The sequence below is a fragment of the Pelobates fuscus genome, chromosome 12 (genome assembly GCF_036172605.1).
Source record: "Pelobates fuscus isolate aPelFus1 chromosome 12, aPelFus1.pri, whole genome shotgun sequence".
In the NCBI taxonomy this organism is placed as follows: Eukaryota; Metazoa; Chordata; class Amphibia; order Anura; family Pelobatidae; genus Pelobates; species Pelobates fuscus.
In genome coordinates, this window is record NC_086328.1 from 86,665,873 (window position 1) to 86,688,949 (window position 23,077).

The window sequence follows — 23,077 nt, forward strand, 5'->3', positions numbered from 1 at the left end:
AGGCCACCAATAATGACATGGCTGTTGGGGGTCCAGTGGCTGAACCTTTACCTTGCAGACGCCCCCATCCTGTTTTGGACGGTTCTTTTCTTGTTAGAGATATAGAATTGCCTTAAAAGCGTTTTTTAGTGTTTTGATTTCATGACTTCTTTTAAACTATTTTCTATGACTCACAAATGTGAAGTTATTATACAGATATATCTGAAAAGTCAAAACATTGGGGGATTGTAATGCTATATAGTGGTTTCTCTAACAGGAAGTATTTATAGCAGTGAATTACATATACATAATCTATATATTTTAGCAATATTCCTTAAAATGCCACTGTATGCACATAGGCCATTTCATCTCAACAAAGTTGTCTGGGACCAGTGGCCCTGTCAATTTAGCAGTGAAAAAAGTTTTGTTGATCAGGCAAGTCAAACTCTGTTCTGTTATGTTTGACATCCTCACACACTGCACGTCATCTAATGCTTATCACTATAGTTATATGTGAGCATCATATGATTGGACGAGTGCAGCGCTTGACGCACATGTGATTGTCATCCAAATGCTTCTCTATGAGAGGCATTTAATTGGATGAGAAGACAAAGAGCGGGAGCAGCATGGAATGAGTCTAGGCACGGGAAACAACCCAGATATATATGTATTTAAAACGCTACTGTTCCTCCGGCTGTTTATATTCAGGGCCTACCTTTACAAAGTAAAATAATAAAAGTAAAACTCCCCTCTTGTTCCGCTGCATCCCACTCTTGCCGTGTCTGCCACTCTGTGTTCTGACAGCTCTCAGCGAATGACTGTCATTCTGTCCACTGAAAGAATTGACATTAGCAAGCTTGAAACTCTAGTTCAGTGTTGGCTGATGACACCTTAATGATGCTGCCAGGAGTGGAGTAACACCTCTGGCGGCAGAGTGGTTAACTCCGTACGCGCAGTGTTTTAAAATGAAACACTTCACATACAGACTCCAGACACCATTACTGAAGTAGTCATGGTGCTTGGATTAACTCTTTAAGATATAGTGGTTATGGTATTTGGAGTGTTCCTTTAACAGTTTTTAGTTTTTCTGTGTGTTTTTTTTTGTTTTTCTTAATAGGTTAGGAATGCAGTTATGTAGATTATATTTTATAGCTCTTGAGTGATTTTTTTTGTTATTTCAGTTCTGTGAGTAACATCATAACATCTTATTTAAACATAAAAGAAAAATTAGCAGTATGTCATCAAAATGTAATTGTTTTTTTAAGGCCACGTCTTGCTCCTCTTTTAGAGGTTTTCCCCCATAATTGCTTTCTGTTTCTTACCCCTAGTTTGTTAGTGACGTAGTTGCTGTCAAGTAGATTGCAGTGTGTAGTGGACATGGCTGCTGGCAAGTAGATTGTAGTATGCCGTGTGCAGTCCAGTAATGCTGATCAGTCAGTCCATTCTGAGATTTAGACACAGGGTAATTCAGTAGACACTGAATTTTGTGTGAAAATGACCAAAGTCCGACCAGAATAGCAATTCTCACATTTACTAATTCTGCTTGAAATTTAGCCAACCTGACCAAATCTGCCAGATTCATTCAGTGTCTGGTTTAAAATCAGTTCTTTTAGCATCCGAACCCTTTACAAAATATAGGATTCTGAATATTTACAAAGCAAGGATTTAAAAAAAAAAAAAAAACTAAATTCATCCAGCGCACATTTATAAATTATAGTGCACTTGCTTTTTGCAAGTAAACAATAACTTTAAGTACTGAATACTAGCACTGCCGGCAGGCAGATAGTTAAATAACCATTGGTGGTGCAAGGGTTAATCATGTGACAGCTAGCCAGTGCTTGCTAACTTCATAGCTAGCTGCTACATTAAAAACTGAAAAAATTGCCTGTGAGGTTCCAATCTCCCTTTTACCCGCACACACGACATGGCACGTGATGCCTACAAGTGGGGGACTTTAAATAATGGGGGGTGGACAGATCACTGTCCGAACCCTTGCCCCAAACTCCCCGTACAGAGGTGGTGGGTGGGAGGCTATAATTGAAATATACAGGGACACAGTGAGTGACCTAATTTTCCCAACCACGGGCGTTGGTTGGGGTTATAATAATAATAAACCAAGGGACCTAATGCCCCTCCCCCAGTCGGCACCAAAGGGCAATTAAATATACAAGTGGCAGTAGACAGGCCAATGTCTACCCCCACCAAATTGTCCCCGGGAGGTGGGGGAGGGGGAAGGGGGAGGAGGCGGCTAAATACCCAAACATGGACGCCACTCTCCGCCTACACTACTAATGCTGAATAACCTGAAGTTCCCTGTGCAGTAACTTCCATTAGCTTTCCTGAGCTAAGCCTTGCACTGCAGGACTGAATTTATAAGAGCTGGGGTATCAAATTTACAGATTACATAAGCCCTTGCATTATAGATGTTTTTGGGATATTCTCAATGTTCTTAATGCCGCAGGGCGGCATAGAACGCCCGGAGTTTTCGGTCTCCACGATCCAAGTTGGTGGACTGCCTGGGCACCTTCGTTGCTTCCGTGGAACATGTGATCCAGTGATCACATGGCCACAATAGCAGGCAATGCATCTACCTGTATGAGGACTGCTTAGGCTGTCCTACTAATGCCTGAAAATGAAATAAATGTATTATTGGCAAAATATATATTTAAGCATATATATATATAAATAGATGAAAATATGCACGTAGACTTTAAATATATAATATATAATTTCTACGTGTATATTTGTCATATTTTCACATAATTATGTGATTTTACTAATTACAGTTTGAGGGAACTGCCTGACAACCAGGCAGAAAGTCCAGATAATTTAATTTGCAAGTACTATAACTTTCCAAAACACGTACATAGGGGGGGTTCTGTTTTTCTTGTCAGACTTCGCTGAACACAAATATTGGTGTTTTGAAACAGTAAAATTTATAAAACAAATATAAACGCAAACTTTTGACTAGGGTTTGTGACTTAGTGGCTACTAAAATAGAAAGGACAATATCCCATTTTAAATACCCTTGGTTGTCTACTTTTTCAAATGTTGTGCCATGATGGGGGTAATTCTCAGTCCTGGGCTGCCATATGGTCTCAAAGACAACATAACCAATCTGGCAAATTTCAGTGGGAAAGTCTTATATTTGACTTTGTAACTTTACAAAACACCATAAAACCTGGACATGGGGGATGCTGTTGTACTTGTGAGACATTACTAAACACAAATATGTGTATTTTACTGCAGTGAAAGCTAACAGTATTATGACATTTACAGTTAAATTGTGCCAAACTAATTAAATAACATTTCTTAATTTCTCATATCTTAATATTTGATGTGAAATGTAAAATTATTGTATTTAATATGAAAGGTGAAATACGGTTGAACAGACATAAGGCACAAATTAAGGGTTTTGTTTTGATCAGAACTTATACAAGTGCCTCCATCCTTAACCCCTTAAGGACACATGACATGTGTGACATGTCATGATTCCCTTTTATTCCAGAAGTTTGGTCCTTAAGGGGTTAAAGGGACACTCTGGGCACCCAGACCACTTCTGCCCATTGGAGTGGTCTGGGTGCCAACTCCCACCACCCTTAACCCTGCAAGTGTAATTATTGCAGTTTTTATAAACTGCAATAATTACCTTGCAGGGTTAAGTCCTCATCTAGTGGCTGTCTGTCAGACAGCCACTAGAGGGACTTCCATGTTCTTAGAACACGAAAAGTGTTTTAAACGACGCTGGACGTCCTCACGCTATGTGAAGACCTCCAGCGTTGCCAAAATCCCCATAGGAAAGCATTGAATATGGGGAGGTGTAATGCGCGTGTGCGGCCATTGTCGCGCATGCGCATTAGGACTCCCCTGCTGGCTGACGTTGGCGGGGGAGTAGGCGGAGCCTGACCCAGCGCCGAGGGATATCGGTGCTGAACTCTGGTAAGTCACTAAAGGGGTTTTAACATGGGATGGTGGGTGGAAAGGGGGGGGGGGGGGGCTCTGTTTTCCTGGCACTGGAGAGTCCCTTTAAAAGGTTAATGAAAACAATTGGAAAACTGGGATAACCAATCTTAACTCTCAACCAGTGTCCCTGGGGAAGATATGAACTTTCCACCTGTGCTGTAAATGTGTAAGTAAGTATTTAGGTGTATTAGAATGCCCATAGTGTGTGAGGTTTTTATTTATATTCAGTTAGTGAGAAGACTTGCCGTGAAGACTTGACTCCACCTGCAGTATATCACTGGTTTGATTCATGACATGGGCATCTCAGCCGTGCTTCCTCTACGGTCAAAGCATGTACCATAAACTTGGGTGATGATCACATCGATACCCCAGAAAATATTTGGGATCTGATAAACCAAATATACTTTTCCTGATATTTTATTTTTCTATTTTTTTTTTATATATGTATAAGCATTGTAGGCAGAACAGTAGGTGGCACAGCATCTTTGAAATGAGCCTGCGATCCACGTGTGGTTACCATGGTCCGCTTCATGTAACTTAGAATGTTTAATCAGCATACTGCAGTAATGAAATCGCCAGCACATATATAGATTTAATGATCTATTGCTGACATGACATTTGGAACCATCTCTATGCTTCCAGAGCACATCTTAACCTATTTTTATTCCCCCTCAAACCAGTTTTATTGTTTGATCATACTGCACAAGAAAGACCCAAAATATATACTGTTAAGCGTACAGAAAACTAGCACACCCAGAGCGCTGTATTAGTCATATACACATCTGAACAAGGGCCATTAGCTATGTGTAAAGGCATGAACATCACATAGAACAAATTATAACTAGGACAGGAATCTATGTATTCTCTTGGAGAGACACATATACAGAGGTTTTAAAAAAAAAACCTATCACAACTGCAAACCAGGCTTTGAATAGGCTGACAAAAGCCGCTGTATGACGGCTATCAGCTTATTGTGCAGTTTTACTTGTGTGTGGGGGCTCTAAAGTTCTAAACTACTTATCCTGTTAATTATAAATAAATTCAATTATGAATAAAATCAGGCCCCGTAGATCAGCATGAGAGGCTCCTGGTTTGTGGAGCAAGTCTAGTGGATTTTAGAGCTTTAAACTTATTGTTTTTAACTTTTTTAATAGCATTTTTCTGCATTATCTATGTAGTTTGGAGGGTGCGAGGGGCGGAAGGAGGGGTGTAGGGCAATTAATTCTAGCTAATTGCATCCCTTTAAGCTCAGCCAAGTTAAAGGATTTTTTCCTGTACTCCATACTATATCAGATTCTCACTGGTGTACTCAAAGGTTGCTTTGTTACATTTAATGGAAAAAATGATCGTTTTATCTGTGTATCTGCTCACAATTTAAGATAATGAGTGTTACATATAAAGAGCAATTCAGGCACAAAGTTCTGAAAGTGAAGCAATCACCATGGAAACCAATGGAATGCATGCTCCGGTTGATTGGTCCACTGCTAGAGCGGTGTTCCACACTAGTTCTTTATATAATAACCCCCTGTGCATAGCTGTAATGTCATGCTTTGCTTCAAGTGCACTTGTCATGCAGATATTACATAGTAGCACTTTATTATTAATATTGACAGCCATTGAGTCTGACACTCCTGAGGATGATGCATAGATTAAAACTTATCTCTATTAGATGTAGTCTCTGTATACTTAGTAAAGTGTAAAACCTATAAGCCAGATCTCTCCTCTATGAATAATTAAGATGGTTAGCTCTGCAGGTAAGGATTCCTTTTTTTTTTTCTCTCTCTGTCTTCTGAAATGCTCTTATCTCTTTCTCCCCTCCCATTCATTTTACATTGCCCGTGTGAATCGCAGAGCTCATGTTTTGCTCTGCATAAAAGCAAATTAATAAGTGAGGAAACGCAGAAGATGGAGTGATTATAATGTGTGAGGAAGTTCTGAGAGTGATTTTTAAGCGCATGATTGTAAAAGCAAGTCCATCTTTTGACTTACATAATAGCTTCTCCGAGCCATCTCAGCTGGGAGATTAGAGCCTGCGTCACCAGCATTATGATGGAAATCACATTCTGATAATGATTGAGCCCTTCTTGGGTCCTCTGAGATCTACATAATATAAGTCTTTATAATATGCTGGTACTATGCCAGATTTTCTGAAACCTCCGTCCTACACCTGACTAAAGGGTTACTGGCTATGTCTTGCCCTGTGCCTTTATTTTTCAGTGAAGGGTGGACACTTTCAAATAAATAGTATGACTTAACCCTTTCTTCTCAACACAGAATGGTGGCTCATTGTTACAGGAGCTGTTTAAGTTACAATTAGTACAACACGTTTTAATTTGACTCCGGGGCGACCACAAAGATTTTTCCATTCCAGCTTATTTATTTTTCGTTTGTGTATGACTTTCTGCTTTCTTTTTACTCAATTTACGCGTCTCAACTTTTTCTCAACTTTGTTACCTTATCTATCACAAATCCACATGCCATTATAATTTCTTCAATATTTCTAATTCTCACAGATTTCAATACCGACATTATTTCCATTAGTTTAGAGCATTGTTAATTTTGGTGGCACATTTCAATTTAATATAAGTCATAGTCTTTTGACTAAAAACCTGTTTTAGTGTTATTTTAGTCATCTGAATTGTTTTAGTTTTAGTCGACTAAATCTCCAGTAGATTTTAGTCGACACAACTAAAATCTAATGTGTTTAGTTAAAGCCTCTGTCTCTCATGTGTCACATTTCTTCTCCTCCATCCCCCATGTATCTTACCGCCAGAGTTAATTTTGGTGGCAAATTTTAATGTATAAAATACAAAACAATAAAAACTTTGAAATAAAAAAAAAAAAAAAAAAAAAGAAAGAAACCGTAAATAAAACCAGATAACCTTAAAGTGCAATGACACAATAAAAAGAATATACATAAAAAAAAAAAAAAATTTTGGTGGCAAATTTTAATTTTGTTTTAGTCCTAGTCTTTTGACTAAAAAGCCATGTTAGTTGTAGTGTTATTTTAGTCATCTGAATGGTTTTAGTCTAGTTTTAGTCGACTAAATCTCATCTAGGGTTAATTTTGTCAACTAACAATTTGTCAGATTTAAGTTGACAAAACTTTTTTTTTTATAATAACACGGACTCGTGTAGTGCACCCTTTTCGGGGAAGAAAAAATCTGGTATCAGTCTTTCTCTGTTTTCATTCCTCGGGAAGGACAATACATCACCACCCTGTAGAGTTATGCAATGTTTATTCACATATTGGTTCTACTGAGAACAGCCGAGATTGTTGGGGGACGTGAGTTCTCCTGTTTCTTCATATTTTCTGGTGTATATTATACGTCTGTTTGTGGCTTGCTGGTTGGGCAAATTCTCAAAGGTTACTTAATAATGAATATATATTGCTTTATCTCCATTAATACTTTATGTCAGTAGATTTAAAGGGAAAAAATCCCCTAAACATTTCATCTATTAAGTCTATTTAAATAATGCACTTTGTACAAAAACATGCCTTTTGGCTACTAGTAGGGACCTGCAGATATATAGATTTCCCAGGGTGGACTATGTTGATTGAACTCTATTAGAATTAAAATTTATGGGAAAAATGGCTTAAACATCTCTTGGGTTATATTTATTTAATTTTCTTGTTATATAAGTTGTCATAAAAACATATTTTCTACAATCATTAGCCTTCTCATTGACGGTCTAAAGGAAAAGTTTCCCAGTGGTTCGTGGGATAGCTCCTATTCTGATTATTGCAGAGAAACCTGAATGTGACAATCCTGTATTGCATAATATAATATTGATTTAAAGAAAAATGCAACCTTGGTAAATGTATATAAATATTTAGGAGGGCCGACTCTTGAGTTTTCCCAGGAACCACCCAGAGGGTTGTGGTGTAATACAATAGGATGCATGTATGAAATATGCTTAAAAATCTAAATTTTAAACCCAATTGCCTGAAACCAAAATGTTGCATCAATTGATCCAACTCTCACGTAGGTGATCGTTTATTAGAGCAGTCACTGCTCCCCTCTGTACCGAGCCATTGTATTAAAATGAACCGTTCTTGAAAGATCAATGTATTTACATTGGGCTGGACGGAATGCAAAAAATCACAGCTACACACATTCACCACTGTCAGGAGGTGGAACATGGATTATGAGTGTCTTTAACACTGACGTGAGACAACTCATGTCGATATGTAATCCCACTGGGCGTTCGCCATGTGTAGCCCAATAGTCAGTGCAAGTCTGGAAACTCAGGTTTTAATCCACAATGTGTACCTCATTCAGTGTATAATAGTCCTTAAATTATTATGCTTAACAATATGAATTATTTATTCTAACAGGTGCAAACAAGGTCCAGCGTTTGTAACAATCCGTCTATCCTAATCTTTGCATTGGTTTTTAGATGGTTTTTTTTTTTTTTTTTTAACGTTTAATGTGCAGCTTGTTTTTTGAGACAGGGTAACATCAATGTATTGTAATGCCGCTCATTAGGTCCTGGAGTAATGACTGGTTTATACAGTCAAGTTCACATTTAAAAAGTCTGTTCTCGAACAGCAATTCACAACTCTAGTCCTTGCTAGCCGTGAACAGGATACCAGATTAATGACATCTCTGGTTGAGCGCCAGTGGGTTTTATCCTAATAACTAATCCAGTAATGAACCATTTGTGCCCAACCAGCGATATCTTGAATTTTGGGCTGCTCAGGGAACAAAAGCCAGGAATTGCAAAAGATTACTCTTTAAGAGACCTTTATTTCAAAGACTGGGACTGCATCAAGATTTGTCACTGTTAATGCCTTCAACAAACCTATTTGTTTACTGTATAGGTATCTGTCGTAACATGTTATTCCTAGTTTAGTCACAAGGTGCAACCATTGAGATAAAGAGAATGTATACAGGCCTAACTCAAGAAGGAAGGTATCAGCAAAACTCTGGTGGTCTTTTTCTTATTAAATATTTGAACCTTCTATGGCTGTGTATTCAGCCAACTTTAACTGTCTTCATTTTTATCATTCTACCCTATGCTTGGGATTTTGCTATCATGAGTGTCAGGATCCCGCGGGTGGCTGCGAGGGGAGGCTGCAGTCCGCTCGCGGCACTCACCCTCCAGCCGTCCACGGTCCCCTTTCCTGGCATGCGCTCGGCGGGCGGCATCCTCCCAGCCACGGATGCCGACCGCGTCTTCCTCTGCGTCCCCCAGCGGCAGCATGCATGACGCTGCACGCTGGGAGACCGCCCATTTTAATAAACGCCGGGGTCAGCCACCTGACCCGGCGTTAAAGGCACAGTGCCTCAATCACAGTGGGAGGTCTAGATATCTCCCACGTGTGATTGTTAATTCTGATTGGAAATTATCCAATCAGAATTAACCTATGGATTTAAATACTTACCTTTCCTGTTCCTCTCTGCCCTGTTGTGGTCTTTGCTTTCTCTGGCTTGTTTATCTGACTTTGTGACTTTCTCCTACCCTTTGACCTCGGCTTGTCTCTCGTTATTCTGTCTTCTGGTTCCTCTTACTCGGCTTGTCTCCTGACTATTCTTTGTGTGCTTAGCCCGGCCACTCTAAGGTCCGGTACTGCACCTTTTCTGTGTGTGTGTGTTAGCGTGTTTGGTTCCCGGAATCGTGACAATGAGACTATTGGTCTTTATGGACGAGGAGGATGACAAAAATATATAGGTTAGTCAAGTGGCTTTATTTTTTATTCTCAATATTGTTAGTTTTTATTTATTTTTTTAAATGTATTTATTTTTTAAATATATAAAGTGCCATTATGCGTTTGACTATGGCACTAAGCAGCTATGATGTCTTGACAGAGTGGTTTGAACACTCCAGCGGGACCTGCACCAATCACAGTAAGTTGGGCAACTTGCCTGAACAAAATGATCTGTCAAATAGTGTTTGGACCACAGTTTGCCCAACTCGGACATTATAGCATCTGATGTAAGTTTTTCATTTATATCTGGTTTGTGTCTCATGCAGAAGTAATTTGGCTTGCATTTCAGTTCTTGGGTGCCCGTGTGGGAGTAACGGCTGTATTATGTTAATGGTACAACTGTGTGGAAAGTTATTTGAGATCTTGTGAGTGATGACATCTCACAGGCAAAAACATACTTGTGTCTATTCTTGACAAGTATCAATGTATTGGTAAGAAATTTTATCTATTATTCTCTGGTTTCCCTCTTTAGGTTTACCAGCTCCTCTGGAAGAGGTAGACACTGGAAGATGATACATAAAACCCCTACTAATAAAAAGATACGAAAAACATATCTTTTTGATATGTACTTTTAATATTGGAGTTTGCGGTATAGTTTACTGCCTTGTTTAATGCATTCTTCTGTACACAGTGATAGGCCAGCAGTGTAGATACTGTACCATTCTTCATGTGTCAAGAGGAAAATAATGGTGGAAGATGTGAGGGCTCTGGGGAAACATGTAATGCTCAATTTTCTATTAGATATGTCAGTGTAGAGTTTTTTTTTGTTTATCATTTAGAGTTTTTTTCTTTTTTTCAAATGGCAGAGCCTTATCTGGCATCTTTTGGTATTGATGTAAGGACTGGCAAATGTTCTGTCAGTGAGAGATGTTACCATGGCAAATCTCACCTCCAAACCTCAGAGGCCCTCCATTTCTACCTGCAAAATAAGACTATATGCCCAAGAGAAACCTGTAAACTCAACAGATCATTCCATTTAAATCGGAAAATAAATAAAGCATCACTAGCACTTGCTGTAAGAAAAAAATAGGGGTAATATTTGGTCAGCTGTTAAAGATATTCAAACAATAAATATAAAATAGAAAGTAAATTTACTCCTGCTTAATGGTTTATTCATTCCCAAGAGTCAAATCCAGCACACGTTCCTCTCCCTCCCTTCTGTGTCCTGGGATTACACTAAAAGACTCAAAAGCCATCTCATACTGTCAATACTCCTGCTCTCCGAGCTCATTCTTTAATCTCTACTCTGCTAAAAGAGCCTGCAGCGAATTGTCTCCTGACAGGGTCAAACCTGGAGACTTGCTTACCCATCTCTGTTTGATGGGAGCTTGCTCTTTATTCCATCTTAAAATATATTAACCTCTTGCTTCCCTACATTCCAGAGAACTACCTTTCACTGCTACACAAACACCCATATAATTCTGTCCTAAACATTATCTGCTGGATTCGCTTCACAACCTGCATGGAATTATTTTATATTGAAAACCGCGATTCTAGGTGTGTGTGTTTATTCCTGTAACAGCTTGTTTTTGATGAATTCTACCAACATTTTATCAAGGAACAATTTTCATTTACTACTGCAATGGAATAATCAGATGTATCTATCGTACATCTATTACTGACATCTGCCAGATATTGCTTGCTCATTTCTGTTCCTCGGATATTGATCATACAATAGATGATTGAAAAGATGATTACGTTGCCGGTGTTACACAGTTTCAAACATAAGGCATGTGTTATAATCCAAGTATAGCGTTTTAGCCAACTTAAACCAGTGAGACTGGATATTGTCAGAGCACCTACAATTTAGAAAACCATGCATAATATGGGTGGTCTAGATTCTGAATTTCTTGGGGTAATTGGTAAGGACTGAATTACAACAGTGAAAAGGCTTTAGCTCAAGACTGAGTGTGACGGACCACCTGGCAATTTAATAAAAATTCCATTAAATTAATTTAGAAAACCGTCCATAATATGGGTGGTCTAGATTCTGAATTTCTTGGGGTCATTGGTAAGGACTGAATTACAACAGTGAAAAGGCTTTAGCACAAGACTGAGTGTGACGGACCGCCGAGCACCCCAACTGGGTGCTTCCGCCGATCACTGCTTCCCAGTACCTCAGAGTACTTCCAAGCACTCCACCAGACACCATTAGGACCGCAGTCCCCACTTCCAGCATTGCAGCTTGGCTTGGGTCTCTCCATCCTCCACCCACCCTGGACCCAAGACCAGGATCCAGCTTCCAGTGAGCAGATCTCTCCTTCTCCAGAGAGTGTAGGCTGCTCTTACAAGAGCAAGTGATTATAATTCCAAGGAAGTATGGTGATATCGCAATCCCCAGGGTAGATACAGCCGTTTCCCCCACACATGAGGTGAGACTCTATGTTGAGGGTAAGCAGGAACTCGTTTAATGAGAGCCACAACTCGCCTTATATGCAAGTCCTCATGCAAGGGGTACTCCTAGCTGGACCGGAGAGTAAACCACAGTATAAACAATTACACAACCACATTTGCTCTCAGATCCAGGACACTCTGATACATAAGGTAATCCCTCCTCTGTACCTGGGAGATAATGGAGTCATGGACTGTACTAACTCAATTATCTCCAGGCATAAAAACACACATTTTTATAAACCCCCAGAAATACCTTAAAACACCTCCACAAAAATGACCCACTGATAGCCCTGATCTGGGTGACCAACGTATCCGAAAACCACCCAAATCAGTTCAGGGGTCCAGGAATTTCCTGGAAGTCATAGTTTTGACCGACGGTGCACATGGTCCTATGCGCAAAACAGTTCCAGAGAATAAGGGCTTGCGGTTGGTCTAGTTCGGTAGTTGGGAAAACGAACAAATTACCAAACATAGTCAATGTTCTTACCCTGGAGCTTGTTCCCCTCATCCAGACTAACGATTTCACCGAGCAGTGCCCTTCTAAATTGTATAGAACCGAACGCAGGCGATGATGGAAGTCCAGCGGTGTTCGGGAGTTTCTGTGTCCAATTTTTAGTTCCATTAGATTCATGCCCAAACACCGCTGCCTGCGTTCATGCGAACAAGATGGCCGCCACCTCGTGATTGTCCCTAGGAATTGCAGCCACCCAGACGAACAATTAGAACACTGCGATGAGAATTGTTCCAAGGTTTTAACAAGCTCCCTTGATGGTCCCTGGTTCGTGCGGTTGTTCGGTAGTCGAACGGGACAATGTTAGAATAGAAGGGTAATGCAATCTACCGAACAGAATAGCAAAAAGGCACAAACAAGGTCCTTTATGAGCCTTTTTGCGTGGCCCATAGTCCTGAGGCAGGAAGCTGGCAAACAGGCCCCTCCAAGAACCAGTGGCGAGGTTACTTTCTGAGCATGAGGAGAATGCTGACCTCATTTTGTTATGTAATATTCTGCAGTAACATGTATTTACAAAGCTAGGGCCAAATACATGATTATAAGATTAACATTAGTAGACTGAACAGTGAGAAACAAGGCAGACCTTATTTATTGGTTAAAATATGTTTAATGCTTCTAAAATGGTCTGGTCTTTACATTAACATCCTAAATCAACTTTGAATATCTTAATAGTAAATTCTGGTATTTGGGAGGGTTAGTAAATTAACACTTTTTTTTTTTTTTTTTAGATTTTTGTAGCCAATCATGCTACTGGTACTCAACCATTTGTTAAAAACTGGTTGAGTACCATTAAGTTAAATTATCAGAAGAGAGGAAGTAAAAAAAGCCTTTTGCATACACTGCAGATTCTAGAATGTTTACTCTGTATATTCCGTTTTTGTCTAGCGCTCTCTCCCTTGGATAACACTAAGCACGTTGTTATACATTTATTTACAGAATCAATAACTGGATACAGTAAGTCTGTACGGAAATGTAAATCTACTTATTTTATGACAAGTCATCACTATTTTCGTTTTCTTAGGCTTCATTTGTTAAAGGAACATTGCAACATTAGAACTAAATGGGATTTAAATCACTTTGTTCATACAGCTGTAGTCAGACCTCCCCTGTTGGTGACTCACATAAAACTGCTTCATTAAAGGAACACTAGCGTTTGGAATACAAATATGTATTCCTAACGCTATAGTGCCCTGGTCACTGTTATTTATAGATGACGACCTTCCCTTTGCAAGGGTTTTAAAAGGCTGTTTACTTTTACTTTTTGGTGAAGTTCCGGATCTTTTACGGAGATCATAGAGATTGATGATCATAGCCAATCCAATGCTTTCTCATAGGAAAGCATTGGGAGGCTAGTGCACATGGGCAGCAAAACACTCCGCTGCGCCAATCAGACAGTTTCTGTGTGTCCATCTGATCGAAACAGTGGAGTTTCAATCCACTATTTCAGGGAAGCACCTCTAGTGGCTCTCAATATGACAGCTACTAGAGACAGGTTAACCCTCCAATGAAAACATTGCCATTCTTTCTGAATGGCACTATTTTCACTTGCAGGGTTAAAATGGGGAGGGGTGGGGCACATGCCATTTAGACCACTGGATTGAGATGAAGTGGTCTGGGTACTTTCCTATCGTATTCCTTTAAACTGAAGCTATTTTGGTACATAGAGTAGCCACTTACGGACACTGTATGCTCCAAAGATTGCAACAATTAGACTAAATGAGTATAATGCAAAATCATCCTCATGGCAGGTGTATGTTGTTTTGGAAAAACATAGAACAATAATTTGCACTTTCCTCCCCTTCATCTAACAATTTCGAGAGGAGGCATTGAAACACAACAATAAAAAGCTGTGCTGTAATAAAGAGTTTTTGCAAATGATACTTGAAAGGTTTTACTCATTGAAAACATTTAAGGCTAATGGCAGATAGCAGGAGTAGGTTTTTGTGGTAAAACGCAGCTATCCAATGAAAAGCTTACATGAGCATTAGAGTCTGAAATAAAAAAAAAATAGCTGGAAATGTCACGTCTCAATCAACCAGGACACATTTCAATATCACACTAGAGACTAGACACTTCCTAAACCGCTCTGGATATTTTGGTTCTGAGCTGAAGTGTGTAAGTACTCATGGATTCTGACTCAAGTCACACACCATCTGACCACAGCTAGACCATAACTTATTCCCAATTAAGTTTTTATTGTGTTTTAAATTATTTTCAGCGAAATAAACTGACAACCGATTTGCAGAAGTTAGTTCAAACCTTCCGATGGCAGCAGTGTCTTGGAGGTTTGCCATAAAACTGTTGAAATTTAAGGTGGCGTTGTTTAGATCCTATTTCCATTCCATGTGCGCCTGTGTATTACAGTTTGCACAACTTCTAATAGCATATCTAATGCACGTTATGGTTCGGATTTGATATCTTGCTGCCCCAGTGCTAGAAATGACCTTGTAACACCAGCTAAAGGCGTGTGAAGTGCTGCACAGAATATTGACTGTCAATTCCATCTGCTGCACGGGGAAGATGATTGGAAGCTGTGTGGCGTGTCACTTTAATAGCACCCATTGCCCTTAGCTGAACTGCTGTAAAGACAGCAGCCATATGTTTGTTGGCAAAGACTGCCATTTAATCTTTATGCATAAGGCATTATAGTACCTGACACTGCCATCCCACTTAAGTTTTTTTGTTTGTTTTGTTGTACATGCCGTTGTTGTTAACTAAGCAATATTACATTGGTTTGAGTTCTATATGATTTAATGTCATTTGCATTACAGGCATACCATATATCAAACCCATAATTGAATTGTTGCTGTGGTTCTTATATGGCGAAATACGTTTATTTCAGTCCAAGCAGCTAGCTTTAACACATTCATATGAATAAATGCAGCACTTTCCTACAAACTGAAAATTTTTTTCTCAAACAATACCACTTCATTGTTTAATATTTCAGCCTTTTTTTTTTATATATATATATAATTTTGTTGGCTGTCCGATTTCTATTGGAATGTATGGAATTTATCTGAATTTATCTGATCTAAGAGATCTGAATAGATGTTTCCATTAAGAGGATGTGTGATGCGTGTACACTTTATTTTCCACTTCCTGTATACGTGGAACAGTAAGTTGTTTTTAGTAAGCCAGAGAAATTTCGAGTAGCACTGGATAACCTATTGATTTAGACTTGGTGAAACTGCACTTTGAGAAGATCGCTCTTACCTTAATCCGGCGCTGGGCTCCCTCGGCACTTTGAGAACTGCACTTTGAGAAGATCGCTCTTACCTTAATCTGGCACTGGGCTCCCTCGGCGCTGGTGACCTCTCCTCCCCCTGCCGATGTCAGCTCCCAATGAACATGCGCGGCAAGTGCCGCGTGCACATTCAAACCACCCATAGGAAAGCATTACTCAGGGAGACAGCCACTAGAGGCTGGATTAACCCTCAATGTAAACATAGCATTTTCTCTGAAACTGCTATGTTTACAGCTGCAGGGTTAAAACTAGAGGGACCTGGCACCCAGACCACTTTATTGAGCTGAAGTTGTCTGGGTGCCTATAGTGGTCCTTTAAATCTTTTTTTTATTTTTTCCACTCCTTTCATTAAATTGGGTGATGGTAACAACCCCTGGATGTTGGGCTAAGGTAACATCCCCAGGACGTACTTGGAAACCAGAGTAATCTGAATGCACCTTTCCTGGTTAAATACTTTGTTATTATTATTATATGCTTTTATCAACTGTTTACAATCTATTAAAGTATGTATGGCACTTGTGTACATATTTAAAATATAAAACAGCATTCATAAACTAAGCTGCTTGAAACAAAGCTAATTTAAGTAAAGGCATGAATACTGCATTTTAAAGGGACCCTTCAGAGTAGACTTAACTAGACCTATTACTTTTTAATACATAACATGCATTAGACATGCACAAAATAATGCAAAAAAAACTCACATTTAAAGTCCCTGCTTTAGCTGCAATTACCGCGCCACTTTTCATTAGACCAGGAAGTTACTCAGGTAACCCCTCCTAATTGTCTAGAGCACCGCTGGGAATATCTCGGAAGCATTGTTTTATTTAAAACATTTTTCTGGGAGTTACACTTTATTCTATTGTAGATACCCAAGTCATGACTTCAAGTGCAGCAGATGATGTTTATTGAGGTAAAAAAAAAAAAAGGGAGAAAGTACAGGTTGTGTGGAAAGAGGCAGAAACAGGCTTATAGAACAAAGTATAAAAGTAAATTTAAAAAAACCTTCAGCATACCCAACTGAACCTACACATTTCATCTTACATGTATTTGTGCTTGTGCCCAATGTGCCCCTTTTATTACTCTCAATGCTATGGTGGTAATTTCTTACTTTTTAAATCACATATAAGTGCAGCGTCTAATCTTCAGCTTGTGTTTACCGTTCCATAAAGCCTTGTTTATTAAGCTAAGAATGCATATAATGTAATATAATATGATGTAGGCTACAGGTTGTTCAGTTTAGTAGGATGTTCGCACACCAAAATGTTCGTTGAAAAGAATACAGATCTTTCTCCCCCTGAGAATCTGTGACACGGACTGGAGGGGTTCACGAACAAACAAAAATGTGAATTTCCATCCTTGGCCCTTTACAGCTTTGGTCTTTTGCTTGGGATTGTTATTTGTGGAAAAGTGAATTTCCTCCAAATGTCACTTTTTCAGACGACTAAAACCGACTTGCAGTATCTCCATGTACCTTATGCCATCCATTATTCTTTCCATTTTAGCAAGATGCCCATTGTTTGCTTATAAGAATGATCCACACAGCAGCATGGCATTGCAGTCACAACCTCATGCCATTCTTTTGATTAAATGTCAAGAAAAAAAATCTATCTTCTGGCCAAAAAAAGTATGCCCATTGCAGCTGGGACACTTTCACAATTCCAATTTCAGATGTTACTTTGTGTACCAGCTTTTCTACGGAGTGTCGTCTGTAAAGCTATTTTGGTACATAGAGTAGCCACTTACGGACACTGTATGCTCCAAAGATTGCAACAATTAATCTAAATGAGCATAATGCAAAATTATCCTGATGGCAGGTGTATGTTGTTTTGGAAAAACATAGAACAATAATTTGCACTTTCCTCCCCTTCATCGAACAATTCCGAGAGGAGGCATTGAAACTGTTACTTTGTGTACCAGCTTTTCTACGGAGTGTCGTCTGTAAAACTATTTTGGTACATAGAGTAGCCACTTACGGACACTGTATGCTCCAAAGATTGCAACAATTAATCTAAATGAGGATAATGCAAAATCATCCTGCCAGGAGAACATACCTAAAGTGCCCACCTCCCACCTCCCTCCCCCTCCCAGCCCCCCTACGGTGAGAAGGGGTTAAAAAAAAAAAAACCTTCTGTCACTTACCTGGGTCCAGCGTCAATATCCCTCTTCTTTGGCTCTGGTCTGCTTTTGCTCATCCTTCAGCTGGGGAGACCTAATGCGCATGCATTGAGTAATGCTTTCATATGGAGATTCTGGGGATGCTGGAAGTCCACATGCATAGCGTGAGGACGTCCATTGTCCATTCCAGAAGTTTCTCTAGGGGCTGTCCCATTGTTGCAGTTTAGAAACTGTTATAACTCCACTCCCAATGTAGTTTGCATGTTTACACACCCTTAAACCTTATTCTGCTTTGCTTCATTTTCCTGTGGCTATGTTCTTCCAAGTGCTTGTTGCCTTATCTACACATTCTATAACACAACTCCTTGGAACATTTGAACGTGCACAACCTCCACACCCGCCCCAAATTTGCACTGCAATTGCATGATCACTGACCCTGCATAGGATTAGTGAGGGTTGGGGACAGAGGGGGCAGTTGTTAGTGGGCACCAGTCTGATGACCAGTAGCACCAATGCCCCACTGGCATCACAGATTTGCTGTCTCATGATTAGTACATGCACTACGTGTCTCCACAAAAAATAGCTTCTTAGGGACTTACCCGGCAAGGTAGGGCTGAGCCGTTTCCATCATCCCTAGCCAGAGGCAAGAAACGGGTAGGAGGGGAGGGGGAGACGTAAAACTAAAATAATAATAAACTAAAAACAGTAGTAATAAAGAAAAAAATATAAAAATGCTCTCTTCTCACCCAGCCACACATAACATAGCTTCTATATACACTGTGTACACACACTCCCATACATACATACATACATACATACATACATACTGTGATAAGGTGAATGGGGTGGTTTGTGAGGGAGTTTATATTTCCACTACATTGTTAAGAGAGGCATGTGACATTTAACCCCAGGGGGAGTGTGTGTTGTGTGTGTATATAACTTAAATGCATATTTAGTTATGGGCCCCTGAGGTGGAGCATTTGGAGAGCAGGGTGGGCCAGTGCTCCACTCTGCTGATTATTGTTTTTCTTGGGAGACATAGGTCCAGGCCAGGGTTTTGCACTGTCTCCAACCCATTGCTCAGCTGCAGGTAATCAGCTGCAGCAGGGGGAATAAACCCCTCCGTGCTAGGCAGGTAAGGGGAGATTTTTGTTTCTCACTTGGAGGGCTGGAAGCAACAGGCTGACTGAGCACTGGAGTGCAGAGAGTTGACTAGACACTAGGTTGGTGAAACCTGTATTGTGTTTGTTATAGTTTAACCCTTGCGAGATAGGAAATTTGATGTTAGTAAGTGCTCAGATGAGCTAGGTTTTTGTTTACAAGGATTTGTGCTATATTATTGTTTTTCATTTGCTGCTGTCTCCATGGTGAAGTTCAACAATAAAGTGCCTGGATTTATGTTACTTCAAAAGACTGCATGTTTGTACCCAAGAGGACCTTGCTGATTGCTATACAGGATCACAATACACACAAGAACAGAGTGGATGCCACAACCCTTACTTAATCATTTACTAAATCCCATACATAGACTGCATTCCATAAACACATACCATATACCCTATACACATACAACATTACTTCTACACATAAGCTGAAGTTTACTGCAATTATGATACAGGTTGTATTATTTTTATTTATACATTTCCAGTTGCAATATAGGTGTGTGCGTCCTGTATTCCACAAAAATATGGTATTTATTTGGTGTGCTACTGTGTAAATGATAAGAATGTAGCAAAGTGTGCAACCATTTTCCCCCAAGCACATACAACTGTGAACTGACATCTTCAACAGTGGGTAAAAAAAAAATCAAATTCTGAATCAAATTAACAGATGAAACACGTTCAAGGCATTCTAAAGATTTCATCCAGCAGCTTGCAATCACACTCCAAGATTCAAGTAAGACCGTCTCATTGACATCATATGGCAGTGGCCCCTGGTATGATTTTTAGTCAGTCATTTGGACCCTTCTCTGAAAATGATATGCGCCCCTACTGTAAAGGGTAAACAGTGATCATGTCTGTGCTTTATTTGCAAATGGGCGCAATACAATAAACTTAAATATGTAGCACTAAATATTCTGCCTGACTTGTATGCATTGCCAATGTGACGGTTATTCTTTCTAACTCTTTAAACACTCAAGCAATGGGAAAAGCTTCCTCCTTCTTACCCAGGCAAGTGTAACCTAGTAAAAACTGTTTAATTCCTATAATCATTTTACACCCTGCAATTGTCACTATGCTCCTTATTTCTATAAACAGCATAAAATTCTTTAGAGATGCTCCAGGAAAGAAATCCCACTCTAGGGAACGCGATCCGTCACTCTATCAGGACCTTTTATTCCAAGAGGCTTAGACGACGACTCCTTTCATTTGCGATCTAGATTTATTTTGTCTATGTTATCTGTAACTTATAGTTTCTATATTTATTATACCCTTGAACCTGTCTCCAATAAAGACACCCCTGCACGAGGATAAAAAACAGAGGTTTATAGAAGACCCTGCAAGACCATGTAATCCAGCCTAGTTTGCGCATGCGTGTATGTGTATTTTTTTTTATTCATTGTCATATTCCCTAGCTATATGAAAAACACACAGGTGACCGCACTATTTCAATACTTGGTGGTAGATATTAAGCTATTTATTGTGATTATTTAATATTATGCCTGGCAATCGGCAAAGAACCAGTGATTATTTTATACACTTTTTTTGTTTTCATTACAATTGTTTCATTTACAATGCTAAAATACATAGAAATGCATCCTCTACGACCCCATGGTTCTCCCGTTAGTTTGAACCAGAGCATCCATACGGCATGCAGAGTACATAATTGAACAGTGTTAACACACGTTTCTCACTCATGCTATGGAGTATAGTTTGTGACAGGCCAGATATTTAGTAGCTTTTAGTGTGCCTGATCATAGAATTATCGGACACTGATCTCCGCGCTGAGACTAGTGTATAGTCACACAGATTGGGATAGTGGGAGATATAAGTAGGATCACACCCATTTTCCCTGTTATCATTGACATTGTCAGGTACAAGAGGCATGACATCATCTAAGGGATGGCCCAATGTGGAAGTATCACTGCATAACTCCAGTGGCAATCATCACTTTAACTGCTTGTCAGGCTTGAGGCCACAAAATCTGGTTGTAGGTGACAGAGGTGAGCCCCAGGTATTGATTGATACTGGACCTCCATTCCTCTTCTTGCACAAAAATGTAATGATATCCTCTCCTTATGACATCCCATGCCGTTATGTAAATAATGGTCTTTAAAGGTGCACTATAGGGTCAGGAACACAAACTTGTATTCTTGATCCTATAGGGTTAAAACCACCAGCTAGTCCCCCTAGCCCCCTCTTGCCTCCCTAAATATAGTAAAATCTTACTTGTATTCAAGTCTGCAGCTGCTGGCTTTGTCCCTGTTTCCTTTAGACCTGCCCACTGCCTGCTGACATCATCAAAAGTTGTAGCCTGATCCAATCACAGTGCTTCCCCATAGGATTGACTGAGACTGCTGATTGGCAGATCAGGGGCAGAGCCAGCACAATTCAAACACAGCCCGGGCCAATCAGCATCTCCTCATAGAGATGAATTGAATTGATGCATCTCTATGAGGGAAGTTCAGTGTCTGCATGCAGAGGGTGGAGATACTGAATGTTTGGATGCATTTTAGGCAGCCATGACCCAGGAAGGATCTCAACAGCTATCTAAGGAGTGGCCAGTGGAGTGATCACTAGGCTGTAATGTAAACACTGCATTTTCTCTGAAAAGACAGTGTTTGCAGCAATAAGCCTGAAGGTAATGATTCTACTCACCAGAACAAATTCAATAAGCTGTAGTTGTTCTGGTGACTATAGTGTCCCTTTAAAGTCTACTACAAGAAGGATTTAAAGACCAATGACATCTCATTCCATCATGCAGTCGTTTAATAACCTATGCATGTTTTTAATGACCTACAAATTTGCCACGAGCAGTTCTACAAGCATCTCTAATGCTGAGCAGTAGGGGCTTCTTAGGATCAGACTAATATGACTACACAGCTAGTCTTTTGTGTTTAACATATTCAGTGGTTATAGATTGCCATGAGCGTGCCATTCAGAATTTTTAAAACGCTGTTAACAAAAAAAGAACAGCAAATAATTCACACACTGCTTTTAAAGGGACACTCCAGGCACCCAGACCACTTCTGCTCATTGGAGTGGTCTGGGTGCCAACTCCCACTACCCTTAACCCTGCAACTGTAATTATTGCAGTTTTTCATAAACTGCAATATTTACATTGCATGGTTAACTCCACCTCTAGTGGCTGTCTATTAGACAGCCACTAGAGGTCACTTCCTTGTTTCTAGCACAGGTTTCCTGTGCTAGAGCGTCGCTGGACGTCCTCACGCTGTGTGAGGACCTCCAGCGTCGCTCTATTCCCCATAGGAAAGCATTGAAATGATTTTTCAATGCTTTCCTATGGGGAGACGTAATGCGCATGCGCGGCATTTCCGCGCATGCGCATTAGGTCTCCTCGGCCGGTGAGCGAGATTAGTCTCGCCCACCGGCCGACGTAATCACCAGGAGGAGCGTCGCGGAGGCGGAGACAGCGGCGAGGGACATTGCCGCTGTCCCAGGTAAGTGACTGAAGGGGTTTTCACCCCTTCAGTAACCGGGGATTGGTGGGTGGGAGGGAGAGGGACCCTCCAGTGCCAGAAAAACGGATCGTTTTTCTGGCACTGGAGTTTCCCTTTAAGATTTACCAATTAAATATTTTTCCTTGTCTTTGTTTTCCTTTTTTCTGTTGGATATTTTTGCATATTACCAGTAAAATACATACTTTGTTCACTGCTGATTCCAGAGCACTTTCCATCAATCATTAAATTAAACAAATATGCCTCGATGATGACAAATGTGTGTTGCTTATCAAATTGAATCAAATAATCTCACGCCCCTCTTTAGTATGGTTAATAAAATGCATTGAATGGAGGGAACAACCAATAATTTTAAAACAAAGTGATTGCATGCTGAAACTATCACTAGAAAAATGAAAAATAACAGCTAGTAAAAAGCAGTGATTTGCAGTACAAGGTGAAATGCAAGTAGCAGCGAGTGATACAATATGTTTCAGGCTTAGCGCCTTTGGCCACAAATTGTCGGGTGTATTTTCTATC

The 23,077-nt window shown here is 39.9% G+C and overlaps 2 protein-coding genes across 5 annotated transcripts in view; one reads left to right on the plus strand and one right to left on the minus strand.

Moving 5' to 3' along the window:
* Positions 1 to 23,077, plus strand: part of MACROD1 (mono-ADP ribosylhydrolase 1) — a 750,918-nt gene that overhangs the window by 491,636 nt on the left and 236,205 nt on the right. The gene's annotated exons all lie outside the window — the stretch shown is intronic.
* FLRT1 (fibronectin leucine rich transmembrane protein 1) overlaps positions 1 to 23,077 on the minus strand; it is a 218,509-nt gene that overhangs the window by 2,947 nt on the left and 192,485 nt on the right. The window lies entirely within an intron of this gene.